Below are 16,802 nucleotides of genomic sequence, written 5' to 3'. Positions count from 1 at the left end.
AAAGGGACTGGGCTCTTCCTAGAGTCAGAGATTGTGTGAGAGGAACTGAGGGATTTGAAGTGAGGGGTCTCTGTTGCTGGCTCTGAAGATGGAGGGGCCGACGGAATGCAGGCGGCCTGTGGAAGCTGAGAGCACGCAGCTGGCAGCAAGGGAACGGGGATTCTACCATAACCTTGAGAGCTTGGACTGCATTTCCGTGAATGATTTTAGCCTTGTTAGATCCTGAGCAGAGAACTCAGCTACCCAGTGCCCACATTTCTTACCTATAGGACTCTGAGTAGATAAATGGGCATTGTTTTGTTAATCTGTAATAATGGATTATGCAGCAACAGAAAACTAATAGATTTCTATTTGTTTAATTTTTAAAGCAACTAATGTAAAATGTGAGGATGGAAGTGTGATAGCAGAAAATTGAGCTGTGTCTGGTAGAACGTCAAGTGCCTCTGGGGGCCACTCTCCATCTTTGCTTTCCCTGTCCCTTTCTTGGGGACAGGGAGAGCAAAGATGCTACTGACTCTCTTGAGTGACCCTCACACACTTCCTCCCTATGGATACCTGGAAACCAGTATTTATATTTTAGATTAATATAAGCATGTTTCCTAAGTGTTATATATGTTATCTATTGTAGATATTAATTTCACATCTAACACATAACGTAACAATAACTACCATTTGATCCCTTAAACTACTTGTTTTGCAGCATACATCTTGACATTAAGTGTGCAGCACTGGGCTGGGGACGACTAAGTCCCTACCCTCCCAGGCTTCTGGACAGAGGAAGAGACCTGACAATGGTGACTCTAAGAGGTATCTCTTAGTATCCTTTAGTTTTAAAACTAGAATATGTATATCCCTGGGAATAAATGGACACAGACAGTTTTAAGGGAATCATTTTCCTGACCTTGGACACCCATGAGGACTGAGTGAGCTGCCTGAAAACTTTCTGCTTTCCCACCTCCTTTTGTCACAACTCTTCTCCCACAAGGAAAAAGGAGATAACTCTCAACCATCCCATATCTTACCCTTCATTATTTCCCCAAGACACAAAGCCTCCTCGAAGCATCTGACAAAATGACTCTAAAAAATGGTGTCAGAAAGTGAATGTCTTTAAAGACTGGTTAACAAAATTATTTTGCAACTCAGGTGGTTTCTTATTGTATTTGCTTTTAAACATGAAAGAGGGTCTAACCCAGTTGTCAATAATAGATAAACAGAAATTTTTAATGGGGACTTCCTTGGCGGCCCAGTGGCTAAGACTCTGTGCTTCGAGTACAAGGGGTGCACGTTCAGGTTCAATCCCTGGTCGGAGAACTAAGATCCCACATGTCGCACTGCACGGCCAAAAATAAAAAATTTTAATGTAATACAGGGGTTAGAAAAATTAGAATCGCATTCCTATTTCAAAACTCCTTTAATTCCTATCTACTTATTTAACTCATATCTATAATAATGAAATAGACATAAAATTGATGTTGAAACTGTTTCAGTTTTGCAACAAGGACTATTCATCCATGGATACACAAATTAATTAGAAAATATTAGTCCCATCCATCTCATTATGAGTTTTCAATTCAATTTTAGTTTGTATGTCTATAACTTAACAAAACATACACTCACAGTGATTTGATCTAATAAAAATTGCAATAACTTAATGCAGAAAACAAATTGTTAACTCAAAGCTATATAGTCACCGGAAATTTTTTCTTAAATTAAGTTCAATGTTTATACTTTTTTTGTTGTTGCAGAAAGCACAACAGAGTAGATCAAAAACAGCCATGTTACAATAGAATGTATTTTTGTGGGGTAGGGGAATGAAAATACGAGTTCAAATACAAAAGAGAGGATGTAAAATTTCAAATGTTAGAGAAAACTTATTTTTTTAAATAGATGATAGTCCATTTAAAAAATAATCACTATGGTATTTAGATTCATTTAGAAGAGTGATGGAACACATTTTGAAATGTCACAATTTACAATGTACTGGAAATCAGATTCTTTACAACTGTTTAAACTTATGTGAAATTTTTAGATGTTGATCTAAAAATGTGCAGGGGGGTACATAATTTTTCAGAAGAGTATGTTTTCAAATTTTGAAGACTACTACTTTAGAGCAGGAGTTCTTAACATGTGAGTAACATAGTGGCTACAAACACAGACTTAGGAGTCAGTCTTGCTGGTTGTGTGACATTGGGCAAGTGACTTAAATTCAGCTCAGTCTACTTATCTGTAAAATGGGGACAGCAACAATACCCTATCTACAGAGAAAAAGTTGTCAAACTTCAGCATACATCAGAATCGCTTGGAGGGTGTGTTAAAACACAGACTGCTGGGCCCCACTCCCAGAGATTCTGCTTCAGGAGGTCTGAGGTCAGGCCCCCAAATCTGCATTTCTAACAAGTTTCCAGGTGATGCTAATGCTGCTGGCTCAGGGACCACACTTTGAGAACCTTTGGTCTATCTCATAAAGTCATTCATTGTGAGGATTAAAAACATTAGTACATAAACATTCTTAGAACTTCACTGGCCCACAACAGGTGCTAATACATATTAGCCAATCAGTTAGGATTGGATTCACTGCAAAAGAAAATTCTACTCCAGTGGGTTAAACAGAAAGGAGTTAGTATATGTCATTTAGCAAGAGGTCCTGAGGTCAATCATCCAGGGCTGGCACCACTGTTCAAGAATGTCATGAAGTTCCCAGGCTCCCTCTGTCTTCTTTGCTCAATTGTCTTTGTTCCGTGGCTTTTATCATCACAGACCTATAATAGTTGCTGTTCCTCCAGGAATCTTGTCTGAATTCCAGACAGGGAGAGAGAAGAGCAAAGGATATAGGGTAAAGAGTTGATGGAGCATGCCAGCCAAGTCACAGCCCCTCCCTTTATATTTTATTTTTTTAGAGAAGTCACTCATATTTTTAAAATGTTTCCAGAAGTCCCCCACGAGCGACTTTCACTTGAATCTCAGTGGTCAGACCCAGCTCACATCCCACCCCAACTACAAGAGAGAAGGAAGGGAAGGATTTTGGCTCTCTAGCTACCATGGTGGAGGAAATCAAAGGAGAAAGGAGTTTAGGATAAATAACATACAGCATCTGCCTAAAGGGTTTCCATGAACACACAGAAACTCATGCAAATTATCAAATGTATGTGTATTTTTTTGAGGAGTCAGTCCACAGCTTTCATTAGATTTTTAAAGATCAAAAAAAATATGGCTCTCAAGCCCACATTTCTTGACTCAAGCATCCAAATATTTTAACAAAAAGGATGTCTACTCCTCTGCATGCTCCATCTCAGCCATCACATGAAATCATAAAACCTGAGCGCATGGAAGCCTCTTAATTGCTCTCTCTCTTCCTTTTTTAAGAGATTCTACTGAACTTGTAAATGCTGCTTATGTTATTTAAATACCTGTTTCTAAGTAGTCCTACAGGGTAGTTCTTGCGGTGTGCCTGTGTTTTAATGTGACCTCCCAAATAGATCATATACTTCTTTAAAAAAGACTTCTTCATGTATTTTCTTCCTGTTTCATTTATATAAAGTTGGGGAACAAGGAGCATTAACTTAAGAATTAAGTTCTTCTGTCCTGAATTGCAGGCTGGCATTAATAACTGGAGATTTAGGTTCCCTGACAGAAGAAACTGGATGACTATTTAAAGAAGATAGGCAGGACTGGATTTATTTCTTTTCTAACTGTTTAAAACACTGAAGTCTGTACTTTGGGCACCTCTGCTTTAACTATCAAAACAGAGCAGCAGCTGGCAAATTTATTTGCGGTTGCCATAAAACCATATTAAATGTTATTATGAATGGTTTCCTTAAGGAATATGGATTCCTGGTGTCAAATGAGATGTGAACTCTGGTCGGATATTTATTAGGTATTATGGGTTGAGTTGTATTCCCCCCAAATTCAAACATTTAGGTTCTATCCCTCAGTACCTCAGAATGTGACCCTTATTTGGAGACAGGGTCTTTAAAGAAATAAAATGAGGAAAAGTTAAAGTGAGGTCATTAGGGTGGGCCCTAATCTGACTGCTGTCTTTATAAAAAGAGGAAAGATGAACACAGTGACACACACAGAGGGAAGACAATGTGAAGAGACATAGAGAAAGGATGGCTATCTACAAGCGTAGAAAGGCCTGAAACAGATCTTTCCCTCACAGCCCTTCAGAGGGAATCAACCCTGCTGATCAAACTTTGATTTTGGACTTCCAGACTCCAGAATTGTGAGACAATATATTCTGTTGGTTGAGCCATCCAGGTGTGGTACTTTGTTACCACAGCCCTAGCAGACTAGTACAGCAAGGATTCTCTGATGTTGTACAAAAGTTTTCTCTTATTCCTCACATTCAAAGACCACTTCCTTCTTTCTCCATGCAAGGACACTATTATATAAAGGCTGAGCTGTGGCCGAAAATTTGCCCAGGCTTTTCATACTTACAAACACTTTCCTAAATATATGGCCCCTCTGATGTCAGAAAGAATGTCCCAAGTTTTAGCTTAACACAGAGTGTGAGCAAAAGTGTTGTGGGCAACTTTCATTCTGTCATGTTGCTTAAAAGGAAGTTGCTTGGTCACAATATTTTCCTTCTCTTTCCTATAGGCTGTGATTTGGTTTTGCCCATGTGGACAAGGATAGTGCTCTGGAGATCGCAGAGCAGCAAGAAAAGCACAGGCCACTGGAGAACTTTTTGGAGAAGAGCTTCCAGAAATTTCTGGCTTGCCTTTCAGGACACTCACATGATAAATAAATTTTTATCCTACTTAAACCACTGTTACTTGTTCTTTGGGGTTCTAATCATATAAACAACCTAACAAATACATGAAAAAAAAAAAGAGAATAAAGGGTTGTTAACTGAGGAGGTGGCTAAAGTTTATACACACTTACCAAGATTATTTCAAGAGTCTCTTAACTGATTTTACTGTTTGGTGTCCTGCGCCTGTCTAACACATTCTCCACATTCTGCCTATAAAGTAATCTTTCTAAGATACAAATCTGGTTATGCTACTTCTCATTTAAAACCACTGCCTAGAGTTGTACTGTCCAATATGGTGGCCACTAGCCATATGGAGCTAATAAAATTAATAAACATTCAATAAAATAAATTCATAGTACTAGCCACATTTCAAGCGTCCAATAGCCACAGGTAGCCAGTGACTACCATGGTGGACAACACCGATGTAGGACATTTCCACCATTATGCAAAGTTCTCTTGGACAGCACTGGGCTACAAGATGTATGTCTAAGTCTCCTACATGATCTATTAAGCTCTTTCTCCCCAGACTTACCTGCTGTTGCTATACACGTTACCAGAGGTCAGCAGGCTGTTTCTCAGATCTGCACTGTTTACCATCCTGCTGCCTGGGAATTCTGTCTTCACCTTGTCCATCTGGAAAACAAGAATTCATGTTTTAAGTGTTACCTTCTCTACACACATATACTAAAAAAAAAAAAAAAAAAAAAAAAAAAAAAGAGCCAGAAGAATTGAACATGATTCAAGACTTATTTCTGAGCATATCTTCTCTTTTATCTACCATCCCTGCAAACAATAGCAGATGAAGGAGGTTTTTCAATTAAAAAAAAAAAAATCACAACAACAACAAAAAAACTTGATTAGAAAATGGAAAAAGAACTCGAACATTTCACCAAAGAAGATATATACAAATGGCCAATAAGCACCGGAAAAGATGCTCAACGTCGCTAATCATTAGGCATATGCAGATCAAACCCACAATGATACTACCACCTCACACCCATGAGGATGGCTACTATCAAAAAACTCGGAAAATAACAAGTGTTGGCAAGGAGGAGAATAAATTGGAATCCTTGCATACTGTTGGTGGAATTGTAAAATGGAGCAGAGGCTATGGAAAACAGTATGAAGGTTTCTCAAAAAATTAAAAATAGAATTATATGATCCAGCCATTCCACTTGTGGGTACATACCCCAGAGAATTGAAAGCAGGGTCTTGTAGAAATATTTGTACACCCATGTGCAATAGCAGCATTATTCACAATCCAAAAGGTGGAAGCAATCCAAGTGCCCATCAATGAATAAATGGATATACAAAATGTGGTATATACATACAATAGAATAATATTCAGCCTTAAAAAGAAAAGAAATTCTGACACATGCCACCACAAGGATGAAACCTGAGGGCAAATACATCCTCAACCATATCTTCAAACATCCCTGATTCTTATACTAAACAATCATCTTGCTTTTCTTTCTTTTTGTTGAAGAAATATCTGCTTAAACATAGAAAAATATTGCTGAGTGCCTCAGATTAGACAGCATAAAATGAGAACTGTCTTCTTCTACTCAGTCTTTGTATTATCCAAGTGTTGGACTCAGTACCCTGCTGATAAATTTCATTCGGAGAACCTCTACACACAAATTAAGTGCTAGTTAGGCCCCAATGCTTCGTGCTCCGACTAGACAGTGTCAGAAGAATGGTTTCTGCCCAGAGAGTAAAGAGTGAGATGCACTTCTTGGATCCGACAGCAGCCCAGTGATTATTGTCACTCGCTGCAAACTAGCACTACCTAGGAAATTTAAAAGCTCTCTAGGTGGTTCTAAAGTGAAGGCAGGCTGGCTGTGGAGAGGTACTGTCTGATGACGAACACACCCCCCTTTACCATTACACAGCTCATATTTACTTGATACCCAGAATCATCAAACTGCAATCAACACAGTCGCAACATTTCTGCCTTGCGGGTAACAGTTTTCCACCAAGTATTATTACCCAGAGCATGTGGACTCTCCAGCACCTGTCGCTCAAGAGCCTGAATGCCTCCCTGCATGCGTCCGCCCCTCACAACCACACCCATAAATAGTGACTCGTTACCTGCTACCATCCGCAAGGCCAGGCCGCTTCCGGATGTACCTTATTGATGGCGAGTGTGCAGGCCTGTGCCATCTGCTCTCTGGCCAGAGGCGTCTCTGCAGAGTCGTCGACTCCGCTCAGCTCCCAAATCCGCGGAGGCTGTGTTGGGGTCCGGAGGCGAAGCGCCGGAGCTTACTTGTCTTCATCCCGCGCCCGCCCCGACACCTCCTGATTTTTGCAATCTGCTGCTTCTGAGCAAGAATGTGCGCCATGGAGGCCAACTTTAGTCCCCGACTTAGGCCTCTCGACATTTGCCCAAGTCCCACCTTTGTCAGGTTGGAGGCTCCGAAGCCTAGCCCTTCTCAAGCCGCCTGGAAGCACCAGGCGGTGCTGCCTGGGCACGAGATTCAGGGCGTTCGTTCCAGAGGCCGCGGAGGCCCACTCTCCGGAAAAGAAAACGGCGAACTCTTCCGCCCTGGGGTTGAATAAAGGATGGTTTACGTCCACTGACGTTATTTCCAGGTCTGCTCTAGGAACCTGGGAGGTTTCTGCGTCTCTGTGGTTATTTCTAGCTGTTAAAGCTTCACGTGCCTTTAACTCGGTCCCAGGCCCTGCCTTCTAAATGTGCTGGGAAGGTTTGACAGAGAAATTATTTGGGAAAACTTCAAAAGTATATATGCAAAGATAGAATAGTACAATGAATTCGATGTTTGTATCTCACACCTTCAACAATTATCAACCCACGGCAATCTTATTAACATATAACCCAATCCTCATTCCTCCAGACACATTGTTTGAAGTAAATCTCAGACACGTGTCATTGATAAATTTAACACAGCCTAGGCTAAGATGAAACGAGTTAGACACTTGCCTCGGGCACAAAATTTAAGAGGCTGCCAAAAAGCTTAGCAATAGAGACAAATAATATTTTAAAGCAATATTTTTAAATGAAAATTAATGTAAAAAATCCATAATGAGTACAGTATGTTAAATAGAAAATCAGTATTACTAATTTTTCCTTCTGCTTAGCTCCTATATGACTGACACAAGACTGAAACTAAAGTATCTCTAAAAGATAAGGATGCTTTTGAAAAACATAATCACAATATCCTTATCACATCTAAAAATAATAAAAATAAGATCAAGTATCGAATCATTGTTCAAATTTCACCAGCTTTATTTTGTAAATATATTCTATAATATATATTATAAAAATCATACATATGTACAAGATATATATATCATATCTATGTGTTTTACAAACAATTCATTGGACCTATATGTCTCAAGTTTTTGAATCTATAGTTTCTCTCTTTCTCCTTTTCATGTAGAAACCTGAGGTTTTGTTTCCCAGGGACTTTTAAGAATGCACACATCAGAAAACTCAAGTCACTCACTCCAGTGTAGGGGAGGGAAAATAATCTTTTCCTCTACCCTTCGAAATTCTCAGCTAGGTCCCCTGTAACAAAAGACAGATTAAGAGGAGAAAAATATACAAATGTATTTAAGTTTTTGTGATATGGGGGCCCTCATAAGGAAATGAAGACCCAAAGAAGCAGTTAAGAGTTGATGCATATATACTGAATCAGAAAAAGAGTAGTAACATTATGAAACCATGACAAGGCAAAGGGGCTTGGGCTAGGATAGTTAATTGGGTGAACTGACTAGGGAGATAAGGGTTAATTTGTAAAGATTTCCCTCAGCCTCAACTTTCCATCCTTAATAATAGAAATGTTACTTTTCTCTGAGTATAAGGAAGACATCTTTCACATGGAAATTTTATCTCCTACTTTAAAGAAAAAGAAGGAAAATTAGAGTGTTCTTCTTATAGCTGCTATTTTTCAACTGCCTTTAGCTCAAAATAATCCTTATGCCAAAATGACATATTTGGGGCCAACATACTCTTCCATCCTTCACCAGCTTCAGTCTATTTCCTAATGGCAAAGCCCACAGATCAGCAAACCTACCTCACAAAAGCAGACTTTGCAGATGGACGACCTGAAACTAGAGATTGTTCCAAGACTTATATGAGCAGGGAAAGCCAGAGTACTAGATCCTTTCCCTTACCAGCTTTCTTCAGCCACACTGGCCATCTGTCCCTACAGCATTGCAAGGTCACTTGGTTTTAGGGCCTTTGGAGTTGTTTTGCCTCAAATCATTCATGGCTGACTTTTTTCACATTCCCTTATCAGCTTGAAAGTGACATCTGCAGGGTGCCCTTCCCTGGCCACCCCATCTAAAACAGCTTTCCGCCCAGTCTTCTCCATCATACCACCCTGTCTTATGTTCTCACAAGTATAATACACCTACCACTATTCAGAATTATCTTGATCCTTCATTTGTTTACTTGTTTGTCTCTCCCACTAGAATGAAAGCTCCATAAAAGCAAACTCTTTGCCTATTTTGTGCACAGATTGGAAACCTGTTGAGGTCACAGGTGAGTAACAAGGAGGGGCTGGAGGGAGAGCTCTCTTAGCTAAAAGACATCTCTTAAATAAAAGATATCTCTTAGATAAAAGTATCTAAGGTCCATATGTTATCAATTCCATAGACATAGATCATCTGAAGCATTATGTTATCATCAAAGGTTTGGCGACAAACTTCCATCAGGCCTGGTCTGGGAAAGCTGTCTTGGGAAAGCTGATATCTGGGTATGAAGTTTATGTGAATGAAAGAGTAGGACAGTAGGAAAGAGGTAGGAATGTGAAGGTCTCTCAGATAGTGGTAATGGTGGGTAATGGTACTACGATGGAGTAGTGGGGCAAAAAGAAAATCAAGGAATGTGGACAAGGATAGAGATATAAAAAGAGAAACAAGGATCATAATCAGTGGAATGGGTAAAGAGAAAAGATTATCATGGCTGTGGGATAGCACAAGAAAGAAAAGAGAGAAACCTGGTGTCTGTCAATCAGATAGATGAGTAAAACGATCAAGGTCCACGAAGGAGTAGGATCTGTAGGCTGATCTATGATGGGTAAGCCTCACTGTGCAAAAGCCAGCTAAAAAGTCAGAAGTCATTTACAGTGTTCCCAATGTCAAGGCCTTCTCTTACACTCCATCAATTGCCTAAACTCTTTTAAGTTTTACTTTACCTCAAATATGGACCACAGCTTTTTAAAATGGATTTTTTGGCCTTTATTTCCCACCATTTATCTTTATCACAACTGCAGCAGACAATGTTGATAGCTAATCAGTGTTCTGAGTTTCAGAAAATAGAATCCACTCTAATTAGGTAAAATTAAAAGGGATTTCTTATGAGTTTACAGAGCTTCTTGGAGACCAGAATCAAGTGTGGATACTACACGGTCGGAAGCACCCAGCCATGAAAATGCTTCGGTAGAAATCTTACTGCTGCCACTTCTGGTTCCACAAAACCCTAGACAGTAGCTGCAGGTAAACTAAAATATCCCAACAACCATGCACGTGTGAAAGGATTTCAATCTAAAATTGAACCAGAGGATATGAAATAGAGAATCTCACACATGCACCCTCAGAAGAATGGAAGGTGAGAACTGAGGGACTGATTTCCCCTAAATGCCTGTTTTACAGAAGACAGAAACTTATCTCCTGATCCATGGATAGCCACTAATCTGGCTGGGCTTCCCCCGCTTTACACTCCTTGCCCGTAAATACAGCCACCCCAAACCCTCAACAGACCCACCCTTGGCTTGCTACATGATGCGTTTCTTGAATTGCAATTCCTCTGCTATTCCCAAATAAACTCAATTTCTGGTCCTTTTAACTTGCCTCAGTTTACCTCTTTATTTAGACTGACATATGCCAGAAGAGCTATCCAAGCTTTATCTCACAATATTCATTTCTCCAAAGTCTCGCACGAGTACGTCTGCTCAGCCAAAGCTACGTGACACAGGGAATCCTAGTGACAAGGAGGTCTGAGAAATGTAGCCTTTAGTGCTGCAGGCCCAGTGTATCGGAGGCACACTACAACGGGGTGGCAGAGGTGTAGAAGCCAGTCTATACTACTGGTCACAGTTGCTACCTGGTATCCATTTCACCCTTTTTCTTTCTTAATATAATTCTGATTTTGTTCAGATATGCACTACTCATGCACATAAACTGGATATCTCAGGAGATTCTACCCCCATTTTAAGTTCCAGGGGCAATTCATGATTAGTCTATGATAAATATGTATGTCCTGTGCCTTTATAGGCGATTGATTTACAAATTTAGGTTTAAACCAATGAGCAAAAGTGTTCCCCTGCTGGCTATTATCAGTTCAGAGGTAGGGAATGGATCTAAATTGTCATAATCAAACTTTCATGATTGTAAGAAGTTATGATTTCCTTTTGATTCATGAGCAAAGAAAACTGTCCCAAGTTACCACGGGGGCATCAAAGGTATGGTCTGTACAGGACTCGAACCCGCGACCTTGGCGTTATTAGCACCATGCTCTAACCAACTGAGCTAACAGGCCACCATGTGCACCATTTGTCTTCGTTAATATTTTTAACAGCGTTGACTTCGTGGAATTTCTTTACCACTAACAGGAATTTCATCAGTCGTATTTCCACCGGGCCCACTTTTCGTTAAAAGAGAAAGTAAAGAAGAAAGCTCTGTCTTGGTCAAGAATGAACCTTGTCTTTCAGGACATCCTTTCGTGGAACCAATGCAAATTCTTTTGTAACAAGTACAAAAACCACTTGTAATGAAAATGGCAAATTGAAACATTCGATTGTAAGGACTTTGATGTATTTGCATCTTTGAGACCACAGTAAAGGATGATAAGAGATGGGAAAAGAGTCTTCCAACCTGCAGACTCTTTGGGAATGAGAAGAATGAGTGGTTGGAAGGAATAATAAGAGCAGTATTTTTAAAGAACGACTAATTTAAAGCAATCCATCCATCCATCCCTGAGCAAAAATTAAAAGCTTCCTTCCACAAGGAAATACTGGAAATGTAATGCTTGTGATAAACAAAAGGCATATGACCTTGATAATGAGGCTGAGCTAGGAAAAAACTCATCGTGAAAAAGCTCTAAAATGAACCCAGGAAATAGTAATGAACAAAACTTTGTATGAACAAACTAGGAACTAGATCTGAGGTGAGAAAAGTCAGCTGATTCTTAGGACAGGTAGAAAAGAATATACATTGAATTTGGGAATGAATGTAGTGTTGTGAGAATAAAATAGACCTGCTTTTTAAGGTTGATCCCAGAATTGCTATGCTATACTGTAGTTCTGGTTTTTCAATATTTACTATTTAGACGTATGTACCAGGCACTATTTATGTGTTTCAAATGAGTTAACATATTTAAATATAACAACTAACTTATGAGGTGGGTATTATAACCACGCTCATTTTACAAATAACCAAGGACAGAATTTAGAGTCAGCATTCTCATCATTTAGCTCTAGAGAACTTCCTTTTAACTAAGTCACTAAACTGCTTCTTAAAATCATGTTCATCATTTTGTTGCTGGATTACTATATTCTGAGGACCCTCCTATTCAAATAACCAAATTCATAGCATCTTGATTTATACCCCAGGGTATTAATTGCTTCAATTTTCAATTAATATTAATCTCACCACTAATATTGAATATGTAACATGGACCTGAAAACTCCTATCCCAGATAAGGGACTCTGAGCAGCAGCCATGTGCACTGCATTATTATGGCAGGGTAATTCTTTCTAGGAATTTTACTCTTTTATTTAGTAATTCACTTCCTCTTCTTGGTTCCCCAATAAGGAAAGGAGGTATATTGAGAGCAAACACCCTAGAGATTGATTGATTTTTTCTCCCTCTTTGTTTTTCTCTGAAGTTTTTTTTCTTTTTATATTATACGATTATTTATAAAGGTTCATTGTAGAACATTTAGAAGGTGTGGTTAAACAAAAAGAAGAAAATAAATATGGTCCATAAATTCCACCATCTGGAGGGAATTACCATTCAACACATTTGTTGAATGTCCTTTAATATATGTGTGTACACATTCTCGTTGAGTTTACACTTTTAAGGTTCTAAATATATATATATATATATATATATATAAAATGTCAGACTTACAGAAGAAGTGCAAAAATAATACAAATAACCTCTATATACTCTATATCCATTTTCAGCAATTGTTAACACATTTTCTACATTTGTTTGGTTTTTTGTTCTCTCTTCATATGTACTCATTTTCCCCCTGAACCATTTGAGAGTTAGTTGCAGTGTATTTTTTTAAGAGATCATCTTCGTGCGCACACATTTTTTTGTACTCTAATTTGTCGATTAGCTATATTTCCTTCATATCTTTTCATGAAGGACAATATTGCCATACTGAAAAGTGAGAGAGAGAAATCAATAAATATTTGTTGAAATTATACCTAATTTTATTTGATTATTGAGCAGCTTGGGAGCCCATATTCAAACCTCTTTGAACATTATATGGCTTAAGAAAGTGCTTTATTTCACATTATAAGAGGAAATTATGGATATCATCTCCATCAACTCCTTCCTTGGGTTGGAAAAGCCTACACTTCGTACAATGGTTAAGAAGTTTGCAGAGTCAGTCAACTTCTGACTGGCAGGACCAACTCATTTTAAAATAAACTGATCTGACAGTGTACAAAGTTGAAAGTGCAATTTGGGACATCCAATATATACTAAGAGAAAAATGCAAATGCAAAACAGTGAATAAATAATTATGCTATCTTTCGTGTGGAAAAACAAGAAAAAGTAACAATCAATATACATTTTACTTGTATATGCATAAAGAAAACCAATAAGGATAAATGAAAATTTAAGGACAGACTTTACCTATGCGAGGTGATGGTGAAAAGTGGGCTGGTGGAGGATAAGAATGGAAGCGAAACTTTCCAATGTATCTATTTTTAGTTTCTCCTTTTTTAAACATGTGAATATCTTATTTATGCAAGAAAAACAAAATTAAAAATGTTTAAAGTTACGTATACCTTTTATGTTGGTATAAATGTGCAGAGTGTATAAAATAAAGATCTTTTGTCACTTTTTCTACTTAAGTTTTGGACAATTTTTCTTTCTATTTTTAAATCTTGTTTTCTCTTCGACGGAACTGGGGAGTACAGAATGACCCAGAGGGAGCAACATAAAGAATGGGTGGTTTTACAATTTGTTCTCGGAGGAAGCAATCAAATAACCCAGTTTTTTCTCCAAGAAATAGTTTCCTTGCAGGAAAAAAAAACAAACAAAATGAAATAAACAAAGAATGGCCCTCTGTTGCACCTTTTACCTACAGGTTTCTGCTACTGTTGTGCTTTGTGAGTTGGAGAAGAGCCTGGAGCCTAGAAAAGGTACCAGGCCTTGTGGGGGGCGGGGGGGGGGGGTCTGTTTACTCCGCCCAAGCAAGCTTCTAGAACCCCCTAGCAAGGAAGTTAGAAGGAAATGTGATAGTCCTACTACGTTCAGAGACTCTTCCTCTGTGCAGTTCGGACGCCAGATACAGAACTCTAGCATTCTAGGGTAGGTTTATTCTTTTGGGAGACAGAAAAGGTCAAAGCGGCTTGGCCCGTGCGGGAAGCGTTATTAGCACCACCCTCTAACCATCTGAGCTAACCGGCCGGAACAAGGTTAGCATTCTTCAAATTACCAACGAAACTTAAACAGCATTGTCTTGCAGTTTACACTGGAAAGACAGAGTTGCTTCTTTGGCCGGGGAAATGGATGAGGAGGGAAGAAAAAGCTTCTTATTCTGTCTCAAGGAAGTGTCCTTCTTCCGGGAAAATTTAATCTTTCTCAAACATCGGATTCTGGCCCGAAAAGACTCAGGCCAACGTCCCCAGGCAGGGCCTCCTGAGACCGCGACGGATGGATCACGGAACTGACCATTGAGCCGCCACAGACCTTGAAGGACTCGGCTCCTGCGCGTGGGATCCAGATCCCTCTCTGCTCCTGGAGACCATTTCAGGCAGGTCAGCTCCTCTTGGAAGGCTCGGGACCCGGGAACCTGCACCCTGTGGCCGCCTGGCCCCGGGGTCCTTCCGCGGTCATCGAGACCCTGAGTCCTCAGCTGTGCTTTCGGGCCTCCCTCTCCGCGCGGAGGAGTCACGGCCTTGGTGCTGCAGTGCTGGTCATCGAACACTTGAGTGGCTGGGGTCCGCGGGAGGGAAAGAACCTTGCGGATGGCTTCTCAAGAGCATCTGACCGGCCATGTCCTTGGGTAGAACCAAAGACAAGGGATGTCGAAGCCAGGACGTGTCAGGGGTCAGGTCAGTTATCTGGACCTGAGAGGAACGTTGGGATCTGAAAGGGAAGGAGGAGCCGAGGCCCCAGTTGGGCAACTCAGTGGAAAGAGGCGGGAAACCTCCTTCGAGAGGCATAACTGAGAAATGCACCCTTTCCAGGCCGAAGTGAACCCTGATCCACCTGCGGGCAGGTGTCAACCCAGGGAAGGGCCAGTAGAGCAGCTAATTCCTGAGTCACCCTCTGCTCTCTTTGCTGGGTTCTACTTCTTCCCTCCTTCCCACCACGCCTGTTTCTGTTAAGTTCGGGGTAGTAGTATTTTTCAGAAGTTAATTGACCTGTGTACATTGTAAAAAGCCTTCTTTATGCTCTCTCCCGCCATTTATAAGTACATGTGTGCATATATATCTATAGATATTACATAGTTTCCTTTTGGATATGCACTGCTAGTATATAAAGTGTTTAGTATTTGGTATTCACGGGGTTTTTTTTCCCCCTAGAAATGAGAATCATATCCTTTGACTAGCTAAATTTGCCATTTATTTTCTAACTTTCCATTTCAATCCTTTGCTTTTAATATCATAAATGTAAATGATTCTTCTGGTTCTTTAGCACCTTTCACTAAATTTGTACATCTTCCAAATCAACCTGCAGGTGTCTTCATTTGTTTTGTTCTGTGGTGAAAGTTTTGAAAGTTTGTAGAGCAGAATATTATTAGTAGTATCTATCATTCTTGTTTTACTAGGGTACTTGGTACGGTTAAGTGATTTTTGAAAACCTGGGCCACATTCAGACTTACTTTGATAGTAGGCCACAGTCACTTGCTTTTGGTCATAGGTCAGTTCCCTGGAAAATAGACACTGAGGTGGAGATTTGTGTGCAGGAGTTTTATTGGGAGCACTCTTAGAATCAACAGCAGTGAGAGGGTGAGGGAAGTAGGATTCCTAAGAGGCAGAAGTTGAACTTGCTGTTGTAACAGCGGCCTCAGCTGATCTCACTGGGATATCTGAACCTGAAATGGCCCTTCAGTAATGTTCTGAACTGAGGCTGGATTTGAGCTGCACCCAGGGGCAGGTATAACTTTGAGCAAGGTGCCTCTTTTCCCTTGAGGGCAGTGCCCAGAGACCAACCCAGTAGTAAGCGATCAGAAGTCAACATTCCTGAAGTGGAGAAATAAGTGCTGCCATCCCGAGGATGATTTGACAGGTGCAACAAACACAGTTCTTCCAGCAACCATGTGTCAGACATGTGCTAATCTTTGACCAGTAACGCCTCAACACACTAACAGAGAAGAAAGCAGGTGTGGTTTAAACAAAATGCTGGTTAGTAGAAAGCCATTTCATTTTTTCTCTTGGGACAAAAGTCTTTGACCCCTGTTGCCAGAGTTTACAGTCTAGTGAATCTAGTGGTGTCCACGCTGGAACAATTTCCCAGGAGGAGATAGTCATCTTAATCTAGTCCCTGTATTTATTCTTCCAAACGAATATGTTTTCCTTGGTTTTGACTGAGACAAGGTGTCTTTATATATATATGTATATATATATATATGTATATATATATATACATATATACATATATATATATATTTTTTAATCACCTGGTAAACCAGTTACTAAGCTCATTAGAGCAAAGATGTATAAAATTGTTTTCAAATGATATGTAACCAAATAACACAGTGCAGCAGGCTCTGTGGCTTAGCTGGTTAAAGTGCCTGTCTAGTAAACAGGAAATCCTGGGTTCAAGTCCCAGTGGGGCCTACTTTTACCCTACTGAGCAACGTGGTAGAGAAGTATTTTTCTCTGGGTGAGTAGAA

General features: G+C 39.8%; 2 non-coding genes across 2 annotated transcripts; one reads left to right on the top strand and one right to left on the bottom strand.

The window, feature by feature from the left end:
- Positions 1 to 11,184: 11,184 nt before the first annotated feature.
- On the bottom strand, positions 11,185 to 11,258 carry TRNAI-AAU (transfer RNA isoleucine (anticodon AAU)). The gene has a single exon. It is a non-coding gene; the product is annotated as a tRNA-Ile (tRNA).
- A 5,414-nt stretch (positions 11,259 to 16,672) lies between these two features.
- Positions 16,673 to 16,746, top strand: TRNAT-AGU (transfer RNA threonine (anticodon AGU)). Its single transcript has one exon. It is a non-coding gene; the product is annotated as a tRNA-Thr (tRNA).
- The last annotated feature ends 56 nt before the right edge of the window (positions 16,747 to 16,802 follow it).

Source organism: Mesoplodon densirostris, chromosome 10, assembly GCF_025265405.1.
Source record: "Mesoplodon densirostris isolate mMesDen1 chromosome 10, mMesDen1 primary haplotype, whole genome shotgun sequence".
Lineage (NCBI taxonomy): Eukaryota > Metazoa > Chordata > Mammalia > Artiodactyla > Ziphiidae > Mesoplodon > Mesoplodon densirostris.
Note: the sequence above shows the minus strand (reverse complement) of the source record. Positions and strands in the feature narration are given on the sequence as shown.